Below are 19,062 nucleotides of genomic sequence, written 5' to 3'. Positions count from 1 at the left end.
TTCCTGAATCACTTAGATGCTTTAGAAGATTTTACTTTTGCTGAGAAAGGCAATAAGCAAGTCAGGATTTTGCCAGGGAGTGGATACACGTGGGTCCCTGCTGCTTACACAGACCCAGCTGTGGCTGCAGCCCCAGCTGTGTTGGGGCTGGATACGTTTCAATCAATAGGGCTGGTAACAAGCTCGGAGCTTGAGCTCTGACACAGGCAGCAGCAAGCATTGCTCTGAGGTGGCTCAGTTGTAATAGGTCTCTTAGGGTAGTCCTACTAACAATGCAAACACTTTCCTAAGTTTGTAATTTTTATTTATTGAAGCTTTCCACTGGAAGGGGTAGAAAAGATGAATTAGAAAAGTAATTTTCTCTTATTGGCCATTCAGGATTTTTTAAGTTGTTACTTTTTTAATTATCTACAACTGTTTCCTTGTTTTTAGAATGAGTGCATGATATCATATCCTGAGCCCTTCCCTTTTCTTGTAACTTTCTGAGGCACTAGGAGGAGTCCAGCTACAGTCATCATATGGATTGGGCTGTAAAACTGTAGTGGAGCTCCTTCTGCCACCTCCTGCCTACCTAATTCATACTCCTTAAGAAACTGCTGCTCTAGGAGGAACGACCCTTTAAGCACAGTGAGTATCAGCTGAGAAAGCAACCAGTTATCTAGTTTGTAAAGTTGCATCAGAGAACGATCACTGCTCTGTTTATTTACATTTATGTGCAGCTGGGGACACAAAAGTAAAAGGAAAACTTGCCGTCAGTATTTGATGCTGAAGTGAAGTTGAGAAGGGTGTTCCCTGGCCCAGGTGGGGTGAGAAAAGGAACAGCAGCAGCATGGGAGGCTCTCAGGGTGCTGAGATCAGATTAAAGGTGTGGACTAGGTGTAGAAAGGGTACTTGTATTGTGCCAGGCAACATACTTATTTGCTGTGGATGCAACAGAGAGACAGGAAAAAAAGAACTGCTAAAATGTATATACAATCAGCTGTGTCCAAGCACATGGTACTGGATTAATGCTGGATGACAAGCACCTCTTGTTTATTCTTAATCTGGTTTCATATAAGGAATGTAGTAGTACCAGCTAGTAATAAGCAAAATAAAAGGAGAATAAAAGAAAGAGTTGTCTTCAATAATCTTCAGTCATCCCTAAAGCATGCAGGTCAAGTAAACATTCACAGTGAGTCATTGACCCTTTTTATTATAACTATAACCTGTAGTGGTGTTACTGCTGCATTTTTCCATCTTGGTCTGTAGCTCTGAAATGTAGAGCTAAAGGCTCTGGTACCATTGGTGGAGGGCTAAGGTTTTGTCTAGATGTCTCTGACATGCTAGTTTAGTAGAAACTAGGTAAATATATCAATAATATAGTTATGATTATATTTAATATATGTAAGAGTAAGGTAGTATGATCCATGTTTCACAGCGTAAAAAATGTTATAATGAAAGTAAATAAATGACAATGCATTTATATCTACCAAATGAACTTGTGGAACTTATTTATTAACCCAGAGAGTTGCTTTTAAAAGGATAAAGCATCTGAATTTTCCTGTGTCTGTTTTCCTCTAGAATACCAAATACTAACTTCATTCCAAGGCTGTAAAGGACTTATGACCATGCTTTACATAAAGGCCTCAATCTAGGATTAGATGGAAGCAACAGAAAGCAGGAGGGATATTTTTGTGAATACTTAAGATAACAATAACTGTCTTCAAAAAAATCCTTGGTAGTGTGAACAGGAAACACATAACCTTTGCATATGGCATTGATCCCATTACTTAGTGTTTTTAATTTGCTCATTGTGGATTTGATCAGCTCCTTCATGGGACCACAGCACAGCATTAGCAAAGAGCATTGCTTTTTGTTGTCTGCTAAACTGCACTGTGAGGTAAAGACTCCTCTTTGTTTAAAAATAGCTGATGTAGTTAGGTTTGTGATAGAACAAACCTGACATTTTCTATAACGTGGCTATGATAAGAGTAGCAGGATGCAAAAGATGTGCTGTGTGCTGCTCAGCCTCAGTAGCATGGAGATTGCTATACCTGAGGTGACCATTAGAACACCTCCTCCAGGCTTCTGCCATGACCTGTACAGGGTGCTTCTGATCCAGCTGCAGCACAGAGAGATCAGCTGTCAAACAGGCTTCACAGGTTGTGTTTTTACATACCTACCAATTAGTACTTTTACATGTCTTCCAGTTAATAATTGGCTTGCACTGTGCAACATGAAGGATTTGCAACTCTTTCATTTCATAGAATATCACAGTGGATGTTCACGTTTCCATAGAAATGTTTGTTTCTTGAATTCACTGAGACCTTGGTTCCAACAAAGTTGTGTGGCCATGAGTTCAGTAAAAATTCTGGTTTAGAAAAACATTATTTCCTTTATCTGGATTTAAATTGCTGCCATTCTCTTCCATTAGATGTAAGCTTTCTTATACGTCATGGAAAAAACCCACCTTAGTATTTCAGTTGTGTGATCTACTGAAGAAGAATGATATATTTTTATTCCTACTTATAGTTTGGTCTGTCTAGTTAATGGCAATGATTTTTTTCAACTTATAAACTTATTTCAAGGGCTTCACTCAGAGTTTTAAAACTTTACAAGATGTGATGTAGTCAGGCCACTAGGTTGGCCACTTGGCCTAGATGAAGCCATGCAGAATATCTCAAATCTTCTCCCTGTCCCACATGCCTTTTCCTGATTTCTTACATCTGGGTATTGAGGGCTCTGCACTCTATGGAAAATGTCTAGGTCTGCCAGCTCTGTTCTGCTCCTTTTTCTCTGAGGGCAGTTTATCGGAGGCTCCTTTTGCTAACTCCTTGGAGAGCTGGAATTTTGCTTTACTGGAATTCAGGGGCCTGACTTTACTCTTCACCTAACCCATATCCCTGGCGACTGCGAACTCCACCAGAGTGTGATCACAGCAGCCCAGGCTGCTGCCAATATTGATGTCACCAATTAGCTCACTTGTGTTGCTGACCAATAGTTCCTGTAGTTAATTATTTTGTTGCCATGCTTTAGAAAATCCAGAGAAAAGAGTGAATCAAATGAAAGAGATGCATATATATTCCTCTATAGAAACTACCTGATTCTGCTCTTATAGCCTGTTTATATACGTCTTCAAAAATAAATTTTCCAGCACCTTGCATTCAAGAAATGTTAGATGTGCAGCAAATGTTTAATTAAGTAATCCCACACAGCACTTGTGAGGCAGTCTCCCTCATTTTACAGGTGAGACAGAGAGTGAGGCAGTAAATTAAGTGACTTGCTCAACATCACACGGTGAGTCAGTGCTAATGCTGAAAATAGACTTTATGTCTTCTGCTTTTTTTCCCTGTATTTTAATCATCAAAACAGATTTAACTCTAAAGCTGAATGGACTCCTTAGTCTATTAAAATAATTGTTCTCAATTTCATGTTGGAATATTATATTTTAATCGCCTTGCTTACCACTGAAATATTTACAAAAGTTTTCCTTGCTTAAGACCTTTTTGTCTTTCTTGTTCAGATATTGCTTCAGGTTATCAGCTCAATATGTTTTGTTTACAGTGATCCTGAACTTCAAAAATATTATCTAGCAGATCTTCACACACACACACACACACACACACACACAAAAAAAAGTACACTTTTAAAATGCCCTTAAAAGTCCCAGCATCTCCTTCAGTCAATGTAACTTTTTTCATACTCTCATGAGCATAGGCCCATTCCACTTAATAATGCCCATAGCTTTAATTAATGGAGCTCACTAAAGTTATTGGCCCATAGAAAACAAAAGATAGACTGCTGGTTATGTTGTCATGCCTAAATGAAAATGTACCCTGAAACACAAAAGAGCAAGATCATGTTAAGAAATATGTGCTTAGAATTAGAAGTGCAGTACATGCTGGGTCATCTCTGAATAAACTGGTGGAGAAAGAGATGCAATCCTTGCAGACTTGTTTAAATGAACAGTACCCATGTTCAGATTAATGAAATGCTCCAGCAGCTTTAGAGCTTTCCTGAGCACAGTTCACAGAGTTGTTTATGCTGATAGGGCAGGTACAAATTTTTCTAATCCTTGCTATTTTACCTGTTTAATAGCATTCTTCAGCATAGGATAGAATAAATGGCCCAGAAAATATGTATGTAGGCATAAGACTTAAAGAGGCACAGGAAAGAGGAATGAAGAAATTATATTACCATGGCTTGCTCCCTATTAAACCTGTACAATACAATACTTTGTATCATACAGTATTTTTAGTGTGGGTGAGACAAGCAGCAAGGGCTATGGTCAGCTCCAAGATTTTTATTAAGACTTTTGCCACACGTAATGAATAGGGCATTGTGGCGTAGGCAGCCTTACATCTCAATTGGAATTTAACAACAGAATACCTTAAAAATTCAACTGCTTCATTGCTGAATGCAAATAAAGCTCCTAGGTGGCAGAATCAGTCAGTAAGCATTGGCATGTTATATTTATAGAAACAACTCTAAAGTAATTTAACACGTTGTACTTGTAAAGAAGATTGTCACATCTTGCCTACTGTATTACAGGCTAGACAGAATGTTTCAGGTAAGATGCCAAGGAGAGATATTCCAAAAAGCACATTTTGCTTCCTCTTTGGGGTCAATACTTCTAGTTTACCATGGAGTTTTCCTTTGGGGTTTATATTCTTAAAACGTTAGCTATGAGCATAATTTGCACTTTGCAACTAGGGCTATGTCATCAGTGATCAGCAGTCCAAGACCCATCAGAGTACCACTTCAGCTTTGCTTTCTGTTTTTGTTAGAGAGCAAGAGGTTTTTCTCAGAGACATCAGAAAATATCTTGATGCCAAGTGATGAGCAGTTTGCAAGACAGCACTGTGTCTGTGTACGACTCTCAGGGACAGAGATGCTGCCTTTCGAAAGGTTTTTGAAAAGCAGGCAGGAGTTGTCCAGTACAAATTGGGCAAAGAAGACAATTTTGTGACTTTTATAGACTTTGAAACCAAACCCAAGAAAGCAATGCAAATAACTGATTTTTTTTTTTTCTTTTTTTTTCTGTAGGTCTTCATTTATGTCTCCTTTTATCTGTAGTTCCTATTATTAACCTGTTAAGTGTAATGGTAATAGTGTTTGAGAAGCTGAAAATTTTAATCAAACATTATACAATATTTGTGAAAAACAGGGTTCAAAATAAGATGCTCATGTGTTCTATTCCAGATTGGGAATAGGAAAAAAAAATCTGTGGTCTGTGTGTCTGATCAAAACTAGCCAAACCAGTAGAAATTAATACATGAACATTCAGTTCATGGGTAGAGATTCCTTTTCATTAACAATTCAGCTAATAAGTATGAAGAATGAGTCAGCTTGAGACAAAAATCACTTGTGGATAATCTGAATGAGAATGGGGGATGCATAATACACTATCACATTTGAGAAGAGTTCTGACAAAATAGGGGCCTTGGATTTTGGATGCAGAATTATACTTAATTCATCTATTATTAAAGAGAATAGATACAAGCCAGCTTCTACAAATAAGTAGATACTGTGCTTTTTTACACAATTAATATTTTTTAAACTCCTTCTTTCAGAGAAGACCTCAATGTGTCCTGCCTACCTTAAGTAACCGGATTATTGGTCAGTGCTCTCTGGCAGGTCTATCGCAGCCTTGTTCTGTTGATTCAGCTCAGAAAGAAAACATTTTAAGAATGTCAGTTCTTCAAGTAGTGGGGATTATGGGCATGGAACAGTACGTGTTTGTGAAAGGTATATGTTGCCAGACTTTGTTCCCTGTGACAGCAAGAGGGAAACTGAGGTACGGCCATAGTGCTACTTTGAAGAGTTCATATAGTTAATGTGTTATTCTTTAGATTTCACTCACAGAATTGAGAAAGCATTTGTGGTAATATGGTGCTTATACGTAAGAGACAGAAAATGAAAGGGAAAAGAAAGTGAAAAGAAGTAAGTTAGTTGACCAGTTTATTTTCCAGCCTCTTACACGGGCCCAAGCACAGTGAAAGCGGCAAAGCTAAGCAATACAACTAAAAAAATCCAATACGTGTTACCTTAAACTCTATTAATTATAAAATATGGCACTAGTAATGCAGACAAGGTAGATTTTTTCTAACATTCCTTATTATGTGTTAACATGGCACTGTAAAGGTCCAAGAACCTTGGATCACACAACTTGCAGAATACCCCTAGAATGTTTCTTGCTGGAACTAGGTACAGCGAGACAAGTACAAGCAAAAACTGTAAATATGGGGAAGACCTTCTCTGTTCAATGAAATAAGTGGTTTCTGCTGAAACTGGTTTTGCTTGAGGACTACTTTGTAGTTCCAAGTGTCTTTCAGTGCTGACAGCTGAAGAAGGTAGCTTGGGGCCAGATTGTAATAATGTTCACTCCTTGATCTAATGGGCGGATATGTTTAATTAACCTTTGTTTCTGCAGAAGCAGACATCCTGGCAAGCTGTAGGAAATCTAAAGAAGGGAAATCTAAACTGCACTGATCCTAGGCATATTCTATACATCTAGTACTAGATAAAGAATGTTAATATAGATAAATACTGTTGCCTAGGAGATAGATATGTATAAGCAATTTCTGTAAAAGAAATTTAACGTGTATCCCCTGTAGGACTAACCCTCATTAATTTCACAAAATCTACCTATGGTCTCATGTCATTGGGACACTTGTCTCATGTGTCTGGCACAGTTCTTCAATAGGTGGCCACAAAAGCACGTATTTAAAGTGGAAATATTCTGCTTTGTATCTATTGTATGGAGTTAGACCTGACAGCCTCATTGCTTGTTCCATGTCCTCCAGTGACTTCTCCAGACACCAGATCTTGGAGTGACCCTTCCCAGAGCTTCCTGTAAAGTGCAGATCATAATGTTTATAGCTAGTTCTTCAGAAGGCTTATGGCGAGTCTAATGCAAAGCAGATATCCTTTGCATGAAATTGCTGAAGGCACTGTTTTTTGCTTAAAAAACTAAAGCACTGCAGATTACAATCATACGAGCACAGCAAACTCCCTGGCCACAATGTCCCTAATCTTTCACTAAAAAATCACTAACTTTGTATGAGTGTTTTGAAAGAATGCAAATCAGAGCTTATCGTCTCTGACCTTCATCAGCTCTGCTGCCACAATAGCATCATTGTTTCCTATCTGCTCCCCTTAACAAGCTACACCCTCCATTCCTCCCACTTCCTTTCCATCCCAAACCTTTCCATCTGAGAGGTTTTTTAAAGCTCTGCTTTGTCATCTGGTTTTGCTACTACTGTGGTCTAAATGCCAAATTTCTTCAGTCCTGGTCGTCTTAGTCTCAGTCAGCCAAGTCTCTGTTTTCACTTAAAAGGCATCTTATGAGCTTAGCTTGAATGCTGGCAATTCCTTCTACTCCTGTAGTCTAACAAACAAGGTATATTCCCAGTTGAAAGAAACATTTATGTTGCAGCATTATTCTTACTAAAAGTATGCTGCAGCAACACAGTATCAATCACAGTCATAAACAGTCCTTTTCCCACCTCAGCACTGTGACACAACTCTCCCTCATAATACTGTGCAAAAATCTCCATTGTCACAGTACGTAAGGACTAGTGCTAAGGGTGCAGTTAAATTACTAATTTACTAATCCCATGCTTTGTCCGCTGGGTTTCTGTTCCAGAATGAAGTGTTGTGACAACAAATGGGGTAACCAAGGAAAAATCAAACTGGCTGCAACTGTCAGAATTATGAGTTCAATATAATTCTTCAGCCTGTTCATACTGGTCTCTGTTTGTTTCTAGTAAGGACTGATGACTCCAAAAGCCACAAACTGTGTGTGCAGTTCTTGGGTAATGACAGTTTCCTTTGTAATATTGCCCAATGTCTGAGACTATCCTGATAGGGTTTTGTATCCCTGCTGTGAGCAGTATCCTATTGCAAAGAGAAGGTTTGCACAATGAGAATAGAATAAGTCTTTATGTCCAGATATAAACAGTGATCTCCAAAAGCTCTTAACACTGACCTAACTCAGAACACAGTCTGTGGATGCAGACTGACAGAGACGAATCTTGGAGATTCTAGACCAGCATGGTTCAAAATGCAGCCCTCTGGCCCAATCTGGTCTGCAGGGTCTTCTGTTTTGTCTGAAACACCTCTTCTATGGAAATTCCAGCTAGCAAGCTGCTGCCTCTTCCCAAAGAGAAGGAAAGGAGTGATGGTTATTCTCAGGATGAGCTTCTGTCTCAGCCCAAAGAGAGGGAAATGGGCAAGGATAGCACCCTGATACAGAGAAGTTGTTGCTGTGCTTCTGTCTGAATGATTTTTTGTGCTTGGACATGTGAAAGAAACATTCCTAGATAGCCTGCTGCCTTCTCTCTTTGCTGAGCAGGTAAGAGCAGCAGCACGTCTCCACCACTGCTGTTCTCATTTGCTACTTGTTGGGGGGTGAGGAGGAGGGATTGGACACAGAGTAGGGAGCAAGGGACAGTAATTTCCCCCTGCAGCCTGTCACTCCACCCAGCCTTCCCCTCAAGTCTGATTCACTGCCCAAGTATGACAGTGTGAATGGCAGGAGGTACGAAATCACAGTCCTGAACTCCTATTGATTGTCATCTCAGTCAAGCTAATGGGGGTACCTCTCCAGATTTTGATCAACGACAGTTAATGACACTTTTCCTCCTTGGAAGTAGTAGACACTTCTTTCTTTTGTTAGCATGTCTGATAATAGCAGGGGATTTTTCTGAAGGTAATCTTGGAACAAAACGGCAGCTCCAGGCACTCTGTAAGAAGCCAAATACAAGGGAAGGGTGGAGCAAAGTTGCTATTTGATAATAGAAATAGTCTACAAGAAAGTTTCCTTATCTCTCTTCAGTGCTTGTTTCTCAGAGAATAACTGTGATGAAAAAGCAGCAACTATTCTTTTCTGAATGTAAAATCTTTTCTGATAAGATTTCTGGAAGAACTCACATTCAAAACTATCTTAATTCAAATCCTTTCTATGATGTATTTCTTCCATAACATGTTTCTATGCTAATCCACTAGGCGTTGCTATTTACATCTTTAAAAGAAACAGAGTACTTAATCTGGACTGATTGTAGACTAAGAATGACTAAGTGCATGCATGTTCCATAGGAAAGCATAGTCTCTGGAAAGAATCTATTGCCTCCTGGCAGTAGTTCTTTATATTGTGGTTTTATTACTTATTGTTAGTTATAATCTTCACAAGGAAGGGGCATTTGTCTTTAAGCATCATTTATGCCTTTTAAGGCATATTTGTGTCTGTATCTTTCTGTAATCAGAATCACAGAATATTCTGAGTTGGAAGGGACCCATAAGGATCATTGAGTCCAGCTTTAAGTGAATGGCCCATATGGGGATCAAACAACGATCTTGTTATTAGCACCATACTCTGAGGAAACAAGAAGTAATTTTACGGTACAAATTAACTCCATCTTAAATAGCTGTCAAATTTTACTCCACCATCTCAATGTATATCCAGATTTGGTGCTAAAGTCACTGGAATGGAATATAGTCATAGCTCTTGAAACAGAGAGGACTGAAGGGGAGAGGAGGCCAGTAATACTGCAGCTAATACAATTCATTCCCACTGTCTTAGACTATGCAAACATTAAATAAGGCTTACTCTTGCAAGACAATGCTAAGTCTGTGCTGCCTTGTATTATAGGCTGCTAATATAGCTCAGAAGTGCACATCTGCTATGTAACAGTGTAAAAAGGTTCCCAAACCAATGCTATTCTAGTGAGGTCACAACTTGATGAAGTTACATTTGGTCGTATATTTAGGCTAGTATTTATTCGGGGTTACATTAAATTCTTGCTCTACAGTAGCATTTTTTTTTTTTCAGTGAAAACTTTGTGAAACTTCTGTGATTTACTCTGTGAAAAATTGCATGGAGAGACTATTTCCTCTGAGTCATCACTGGGAAAAATCCATTATTACAGAGGTGGAACCTCTAATTATGACAGTTAAAATTGAAAGAAAATAATTACATCTGTAGGTATTTTGAACATACTCAAATTTTGCAGGTATATTGAACACACCCAAATCTGTTGATACAGCATATATCAAAATTTTTGCTTTCCAAAATTGTAATTAATCTGTCAAAAATTTTACATTGCTATAATAATTATCATAACAAAGTTAATTAGAGATTGATCCTTCCCAGCCAAAATACCCACTACTAGATAAAACATGACGGTTATTTATACAACAGAGGAGACGAAAGAAATAAGATTACTGCATCCACCAGAGAAGTCTGGACCCTCTGTTTTTTCACAGTATGCATATCTGTCTGCTCTGTATTCTGGCAAGGAAGCCCTGCCAGAAGAGGCATAGGATGTTGTAGAGGTAGCAAGCTTGGAGCCAGGAAGGAAGGCAATACTTCCTGACACTCGTTGGCAATCTCAGAGGAAGGAGAGCATCCTGCCTAGTCATGCTAAATCAGCTAAAGGGTCCCTACTAATACAGCAAATCCCTTACCCATCCTTGTTGAAGCAGAAAGATATTCAGATTTCATTAAGAAAAAGAAGACATGATTTTGGATATGACTGTGCAAAGTACCCATTAAACTTCACTCTCCTACACTGTGACTTTCTAATTTGCTCAAGGGAGCTGTGAAATGAAGAACCCGAGGGTTCTTCAAAGACCTGTCTTTGTTTTGCCTCCCTTTATCAAGCACACTTGGTCAGTTTTCACCTTTTTGTGCTATGCCTTGGCTTAAATATTTATGCCATGTCCCATTTAAATTCTCAGCTGAGAACTTCCATTCTTTCAGCAGCACAATTACTGCACACTATTTGATAATTTGTGAAAATCAAATATATTTAGTGTGACTAAGTAGCAGAGTTCGAATAACAATGGTTTGCCTTTATACACAGAACTTCCATATCCCCTCAGCCAAGGTGAGTCCGCAGAGTTCAGCCTCTTGCACCATAATAGTCCTTTACTTCTTGTCCAGTAATTGCCAGTTCCACAGGTAGTTTTTGTACTATTAATGTTTCAAGAACCCACCACAGTTAATCACACAGTTTATTGTTTTAACTGTTTAGAAGTGGGTTTGGTTGTCTTTTCAGACAACTGGTCACAAATGGCAGCTTAAATGGCAGTTCTAAAGCTGTCAACCTCATGAGGTGATTCCACACAAAGTTAATATTAGCAACATTAAATTCCAAAAATCCTTGTAAAACATTTATTAAATAATATAAATTTAAATTGGTATGTGCTTACACCAGTGTAAATAACAAGTTATACAGAGAAGAATACATTTAAAAAAAAAGAACTAATGCAAAAAAAGCCACAACAAAAACCTTAGGAAAAACACTCAAAGAAGAAAGGTGATATTAGGCTAAATTCTCAGACTGTTTCATTACTATTGCTGTTGCCATTTATCAAGGACTTTCAAGCCAGTTCTGATATTTTGTCCCTTTGTGATTGTAACTTTGACCATTACATTCTCAACTGTGCTGTTCTTACCTAAACTACCCCTCTTAAAAGTTTCTTTGTCCGCATTATTTCTGGTAGGATTTGAATCAGCAAAGCAGCACATTTCCTGTCCTTGGTGGGATGAACCCACACTGGATATGAGGAGATTGTGTCAGCACTAACAGGATGCAGACCAGGAAACAGTGCATTTTATTAATAGGAACTAGAATAAGAGTGGCAAAGTTTTGGCAGAAGTAGAACGAAATGGTTGTACATGGAACAGAGTAAGAGCTGGAACGAAAACATTTTTTATATAACTGAAACAAGGCTGCCAGCAGACTGGTTTGGTAGATTTGGAAAACATCAGGAGCATATGAGAAAAAGGTTCAGCTCAAAACCTAGGGTTTGAATGAGAGCCCTGGCTGCCTAAATAACTGGGGCTGTGTCTCCAGCAGGCTGGAAAAGTCTACTTTAGTGAGTTGAGAATACAAATGATTTATGTCCTGGAGCAAGGAGCCATTGACACTCTCCTGAAAAATGAATAGTCAAAAGTTTGGAATTAGCAAAAACGGAATTAGAATTAATATTGGTTAATAATAAAAAAACTGTCTCAAAATCTGCTGGAACACAAAGCATGCTTCTCAGAGAGCTAAAAGCGCACATGGACGAAAATACAAATAGGAAATAGCTGTGTGCTGTGGATCTAAAATAAGATCAGGAGTAGCCACAAGTGTGGTGCCTTATAATGTATTAATCATAGCTCTGTCTGCTACACACTTTCTAATCTGTACTCACATGTTTTCATACCTCTAGCAGCAACTTTAGAGTCTCTCCATGATCCAAACCTGTGACACATTTTTGAAATTTGCTAAATGGAGAAGGAACGTGCATCTTAAAAAGATGATGTTTTATTGGTCAGCTTTAAAGGCTGGTCTTCCTGTTAATTATGGTTACATACTGAAAGAAGTCTCTAAAGGGATAGGTGAGCATGGTCTTCCATTAGCTGTCTGGAAAAGCACAAAAAGTCTTATTTCTTCTGTAGCCAAAAGAAACATATATTTAGCTTGAGGGAGATGAAAACCATCTTTTTAGAGAAATAAATTTTACAGCCTTTTTCATTGTTGATTTGTGACATTGAGATCTGTAAAATCAGGCAGTATCCTCCTTTATGACAGCTGCATTTATAACAACTAACATGGTAAGAGGGTAGCCCTTTTAATAAAGCTTTTAGAAGGGAGAAAGTGAAAGCTGCTGGTGAATTGATGCTGTAGATGCAGCAACCAAGGACAAATCATGGCAATCCCACCTTGTTTTTATACTTACGTCTTTTGGGAACTGACAGGAAGGATTATTTTTGATTTATGCCCATTTCTGAGAACTGGACCAAGTAATTATCAGGTAGTCCACCTGTGTCATGCAACAGCTATGTCAAAAGCCAACAGTCAAGCTACATATCATAAGGATCTTGTGTGTGGTGTTGCCTCATGAGCACAGCTTTAAACCAAGCTGGAAAATTCTGGGGATGAGACAGACTGTCATCAAGCTGTTGAACAAATCTCATTTGCTTTTAACTCGAGTAGACTCCTGTATCTGAGGTCTCCTAAGGCCCTCTGGAATCATATTACAATGATTCCTAACTTTTAATGCTGATAATCAATTCTTCTAACACAGGTGAATGTCCTAAGTGAATCTTTTACTTCTATGTGCAAAATAGTTCATCAGAAGTTTCATTTTTTTTTTTTTCATGAGGAAATTTTTACCTGCTTCTACTTTTTAATTGCCTTGTTTGCATGACAAGAAGTACGAAATGAAACATCCATAAGATATGTAGAAGCTTAATGGCAGAAAACCTAGCTATGGCTCAGTGAAACTGAAAACTTTTGTAAAATCACAGCTGTCTCTGGGCAAGAAATTATAAGAATTGTGAAGATGAGCTCAATTTAATGAAGTATTAAAGATGAGTCCTGAAGTTTAAGGAAATTTTAACTGCAAGCAGAATAGTGCTGCAACTCTTTCTGTCATGGTTCAGACTGTATTTAGAAATGGTAGCTTAGACCCATCTCCACTAATATACAACAAAGCAAGAAAGTGAAAATCAGTTAAGTGGAAAAGGAATTGAGTTTTACCATCTTTTCCTGAATTGAAAGTTTGCCAAGTTACTCCAAGAAAATCCTTGGCGAGGTATAAGAAAAGCCACAAGGAAACTGTTTCTGAGCTAAAAAGTCGAAGAAGCCCAGCTGATCCAAACAAAGGATTCTTTACATGCTAAAGACAGGGATTCAGCAGGTGGTCACATTGCTTAGGCTCTGTGAAAGGAAACTGAAAAGGCAGAACTACATCAAGCTGAATCTAGCATGGGCATGACGTGACTGCATTTTGCATCTGACATGATGGATATCTGCAGCCACAATGGCCAAATCCATGGCAATCTTGCTTTCCAAAGAGCATGAAGGACTGCTTTTTTTTAAAAGAACTGAAGGAAGATTCCACATTAATTTTGATGCACTGTGCACTGTTTCCAGAGAATGAAAAGTTATGATTATGGGCCACCTCTCAACATTGTGACCATTTCTCTAGTGATTAAATGTGAATCAAATGACATTTAGTATTTTGCAGATGTTTTCACACACAGGAATTGGTACAGGAGAAAAAAGGCAGGGGAAAAGCAGGCATTTTACATCTTATGACCTGGTTATAATTCCATTTAAAATGTTAGTGAACAATTGCATAGAAAATGGACAGCCTAAAAAAATGGCAAGAGTTATAAAGGGAATAACTGTAGTTATGTGAGCCAAATCAAGCCAATTCATTTTCTGCTACTGAAAATCTGATCAGGAAAAATAGGCTAAAGGTCTGTTGTTGCCCTTCAAGAGATCCAGTGTTAAGATGAAATTCATGCCTGAGTGCAGCGAAGTAATTTTGAAAAGTCGAAATTTGATTTATTGTTCTCTGAAAGGTTGTGTAAAGCTTCCTACTAAAGATCTCAAAGTTAGACAAAGGTGGTTTGTATGATTAAAGAGAATCATAGTTCTCAAGGACTTTTAGAAGATGCCGACATAGGTTTATTTTTTACTGTAAATTTTAGGTTTTCTTTCTGAATAGATGGAACGTCTTGCATTAATTTGTTCAGCATTTGCATTGCAGACATACTGATTCAGCAGTAGTACAGGTGCAGATTTGCAGTAAATGTTACACACAGATTCTGCTCTCATCTATTAAAATGTCAAAACAAGAAAACAAGATTTGAGAAAGCCAAGAGATGATACTATTCAATAAATTGTGGTTTATCAAAAAATGTACAGAGAAGACATTCTTGGGCCATTCTGCTCTAGGCAAATCTGTAGCACAACTTGCAAGGTCTTAAAACATGGTCCTGCAATGGAAGGGAAAAGCCAGACTAAATTAAAGGAAATACTCACTCTTTCCCAGTAACCAAGTTCTTTTAGGCTGCAAATATGAGATGAATTTGGGATTTCAGTTATTTATTTTGAGGAGATCAGCCAAAGTAGAAGAGTGGGTGGATTTGCTTGTGACTACATAATGCAGTTCTCTTGTGCTTAACCCAGTGTAGCTTCAATGAATTTGGGCACAAGCAGTATTTCTGACCCTTAAACACTATTTAAGTTATGCAAAATCACAACAGTTTCAGTTTTTAAATTACAATTTATATTTACCCACACATATATGTATCTCTCTCTCCTTTCACAGGTTCCTTTCTCCTTATATTTCCCCTTTGCTTGCTCACATTATCCACAGTATCAGAAGTTTCAACTCAGAACATCCTGGCTCTTGGCAATGTTTTAGTCTTCATTTTACTGCAGTGCTCCTGTTTTATTTTTTATAGTATTCCAGAAATACATCAAAATGAAATAACAAAACTTGAGGATTGAAGAGAAGCTTATGCCGTAGATATGAACTGAGAGAGTTCTGTACTTATATTTTGGCCAAGGTACATTACTTTTGTAGACTGAGGACCCCACAAACCAGCACAGTTCCTCCCAAGCTTTTCCAAAGGAATAAGAGATTTACTGTAAGTGGCATCGGAAGACAGAATGTAGTGGCTTTTTTGTTGTTGGTTTTTTTTTTTTTTTCTAATTACAATGTATTTTTAATGAGTTAGCAGATTGAATATTGATTAAACCTATTAATATATTGAATCGCAATTTGCTACTAGTGACATAATTTGCTTCTAGCAAATAGTCTTATCTAGAAAGTTAATCTCTGACCCTTCTGACAGATCCTAAGTGTGTGTTACTGTTCAATGAAAAGATAAAAACCAATGCAAAAGCCCAAATGTTACAGGATACAATACATGCTTGTTTTGAAATTGCTTTCCTTAATTCTCTAATGTAAAGCATGTTGTACTCTTTATCGATTTAACACTGAAAAAAAAAAAAAAGGATGGGCTCTTTGTAGACTGTATTAGTAGACTTTGTAGACTTATCAACCACAAGTAGTGTGTCTGTTCTAGAAAAGAATGCTGTATAAACTAACACATGAACACTCAGCTCAGTAGTGAAAACTTCTCAAAGGCAGCAATATTATCCTATGACTGTATTGTGTGCTTAACGAACTCTCTAGTTGAGGACAATGTAATGCCATAACAATATGATATTTACATTACATTCATAAGCACACATACTTCCTTATAAACTTCATTGGTGGAGTAAGTTCCTATAGGTTTACTACCCGGTTTACCCACTTTATAAAGGCTTTCAACTCTGTATTTAAATACAGAACTAACCAACAGTGTGTTATACGGTGTAAATTTAGCGAATAGTATCTCTAGCAAAGTGCAGCTGAAGAGGAATTTTTATAGACAAAATTTGTAGCCACTTGTTCCACCATTCAAATCACTTCATACAGAACTCCCAGAAGAGATTTTCCATTCAAGTTCAATTTAGATCTTCTTTAATTAGACATTTCCAAGCACAATAGTGCAAAGTTATGTTGTAGGTCCAAGAAAAATCTGATATTTTTTACCCGAGTTGTGTCAGAGTTTATTCTAGAAGGAGTGCTATTCATGAATAGGTAAAATACTGTCATAACAAAAACTGTTACAAAATTCAGTTGCCAAGATTTCTCTGCTAAGTTGGGAGGTGCTTTAGGAAAAAAAAATCTATTGCCACTTAAACGGTGAAGGGGCATCAAAGCTTCCAAACATTTGCAAAAGATGTTGTGATTAAACATGGAAAAGGGAAAACTGCACTTATAGTAATGAAGATAGTAAACTAAAATTTAAGGGCTTTCATGGTCAGAATATGTTTGCATAAAAAAAATTATCTGGTTTAATTTTCATAAGGACATTTTAACTTAATTCTCAGTTACATCAACTTAATTAGAGATTGCAGACAGAAGTAGATATTTAAAAATAACATAATTTTAAATGAAAAATCTTTTTCCTCCTGAAGTATTGCTCCCACACTGCTAGAATGCTGGCTGCTATAAAAGCCAGTAATTTTCATCATTAATGTAATATATTTGTCAATAATTTAATATGGAAAATTTGATTTAAAAATAAGGGGGACAAGATCTGTCAGCACGAATTTTTTTCAAGTATGCTTGCATCACGTTCCAACAGCAGCTGTTCAACAAGGTAGCACTGTTCAACTCAGGGAGGTAAATCCTCAACTGTGTTAGCTGCTTATTATTCTAAAAAAAAGTCTCCTGCCTTACCTATTTTTGTAATAATTCATGTTTTACCAAATTGGCTTCAGTGTGGTCTATAAGACACTAAGGCGCACTTTCTACTCTACATTTCAGAGGTAGTAAAGCTTTACTTAATGTATCTGCTTCAGCAGTTCACTTCAGGAGACATGGGCCAGCTGGAGGGAGTCCAAAGGGGAAGGAGAGTGATTGGCAATTAGGAAATACGACCTACAAAAAACAACTGTAAAATCAGGTGTTATTTGAAAGAGGAAAAGAACTATCAAGAATGAAAAAAAGTAATGATTTTTGAATATTTATCAAACTGGTGCAAAAAAGGGGAAAAAATTAATCTCACAGCTATGTCCAGTATGCAACTAATTAATATGCTTAATCTGCAGAAAGCGACAGTTAAGATAAATGTTGTTGGTTTTTTTCTTACGATAAAGTAGTTCAGTACTTTAAACAAACTGCTATGATAATACCACAATCTTAACTGCATTTTAAAAAACTGCATGCCAAAAATTATATATGTGTAACTGATCTTGGCTTTGGGCCATGGAATGACCTCTTCTAACTCTTTGTAGACCCTTTATTTTCTTTTGATTCTTGGCTATCAAGTTATTTAAAATAAACTTAGCTCCTTCTGTAAAAGTTCCAAGATCAGGCCCTAAATCTGTCATGGTGTTGATAATCATGACGATCAGAAGTGTAACACTTGTAAAACTGGAATGTGAAATCCCTTACCTCACAAAATGTCAGTGAGAATCTCCTTAAAAATGACCTTGTGATATGATCCTGACAAATCCCAGCTGTATCTGAAATGGAAAGGTTATTTGACAGTGAACTTTATTTTAGTGTGGTGACTTCTGGCTGTTTGCAACAAAAATAAAGTGAATGGTACAGTCAAAACACCATAATCTCCTACAAGACCAAAACCAGAGTCATATTTCATCTGCTATTTCTTGTTTCAGATATATTTTAGTTTATTGCTTTATGGGTTTTGAATGCTGAAGTTCATAAATAATGGTGAGGTCAGCTGCATTCTCTTAAGTATACAAATAATCTGTAAAATTTACTTCTTGTTAGGCTATCCATGCCCAAATAGAAAATCATTTTTGACTACATTATTTTTAATTTAGAACAAACTCTGTTTGAGGGTACAGTATGTACATGTACCTCTTCTTACAAGTTATCTGAGCCTAGACTGACTGGCAGCTCAACTCTGTACATACAACTGTGTATTTTGGGAACAAATGGGACATCACAGCATTCTAGATAATACAGTGGGGGAGTGCTTCTGTTTCCCAGGCATCCCTCTGTTTCCCCTATGAATACTATCAAAGAATAACCAGGTGTGCAAATTGAGTAGGAAAAGAGCTGAATATCTGGGATTCACATTTTTCCCATCACCAGTTTCTGGAACTAACTTCTTCTAATTTCTATTTAGAACTGCTCAGAAGGGAACCATGAATCCTAAACTTTGCAAGGAAAAAATATTTACTGTTCAGTCATCCCACCACACTTACTGTTGTTTATGACTCTGACAGTGACACACAGTGCCCTGTTACATTCTTAGAAACTAAATACATGCACAAATAATACTGTCCCCATCTTCAGGAATTTGCAGTTTAAAAGATGTTGTGGCAGGATAAAGCAACAGCCGGAGACAAATTTTTCCATCTCTACTGAAATGTTACTTGTTTAGAAAGTGGAAGCACATAGAATAAAATAAATGAAATGTAAATGACAATGAAAAGGAATTTTCTCCCCTAAATTGTTCTATAGAATTTTTCTTCCTGAAGTACTGAAGCAAAAAATATATCTGTAACCATGGAGATTATACCAGGCAACATGCATAATAATTCAAAATGTGGCATCACACAAATGTTCTTTGTTATGAGTGGATTACTACAAAGAAGTAGATTTCCCCTTATCAATTTTCAGAAGCAGGGTAGATGTGGTTCATTTCTTGACCCTCTTCTTTTGCAAAGAGAAAGGGGAAGTGTCATCACTGTGGTATGTGCA

The 19,062-nt window shown here is 37.4% G+C and overlaps 1 protein-coding gene across 1 annotated transcript in view; it reads left to right on the top strand.

Annotated features, from left to right (window-relative positions):
• Positions 1 to 221: 221 nt before the first annotated feature.
• Positions 222 to 19,062, top strand: part of RALB (RAS like proto-oncogene B) — a 45,382-nt gene continuing 26,541 nt past the window's right edge. Inside the window, exon 1 of the mRNA XM_040069436.2 lies at positions 222 to 627. The gene's annotated coding sequence lies outside the window, so the exon portion shown is untranslated. The remainder of the gene's footprint in view (positions 628 to 19,062) is intronic.

Source organism: Hirundo rustica, chromosome 7, assembly GCF_015227805.2.
Source record: "Hirundo rustica isolate bHirRus1 chromosome 7, bHirRus1.pri.v3, whole genome shotgun sequence".
NCBI classification, from domain to species: domain Eukaryota; kingdom Metazoa; phylum Chordata; class Aves; order Passeriformes; family Hirundinidae; genus Hirundo; species Hirundo rustica.
This window is presented reverse-complemented; position numbering and strand designations above follow the sequence as displayed.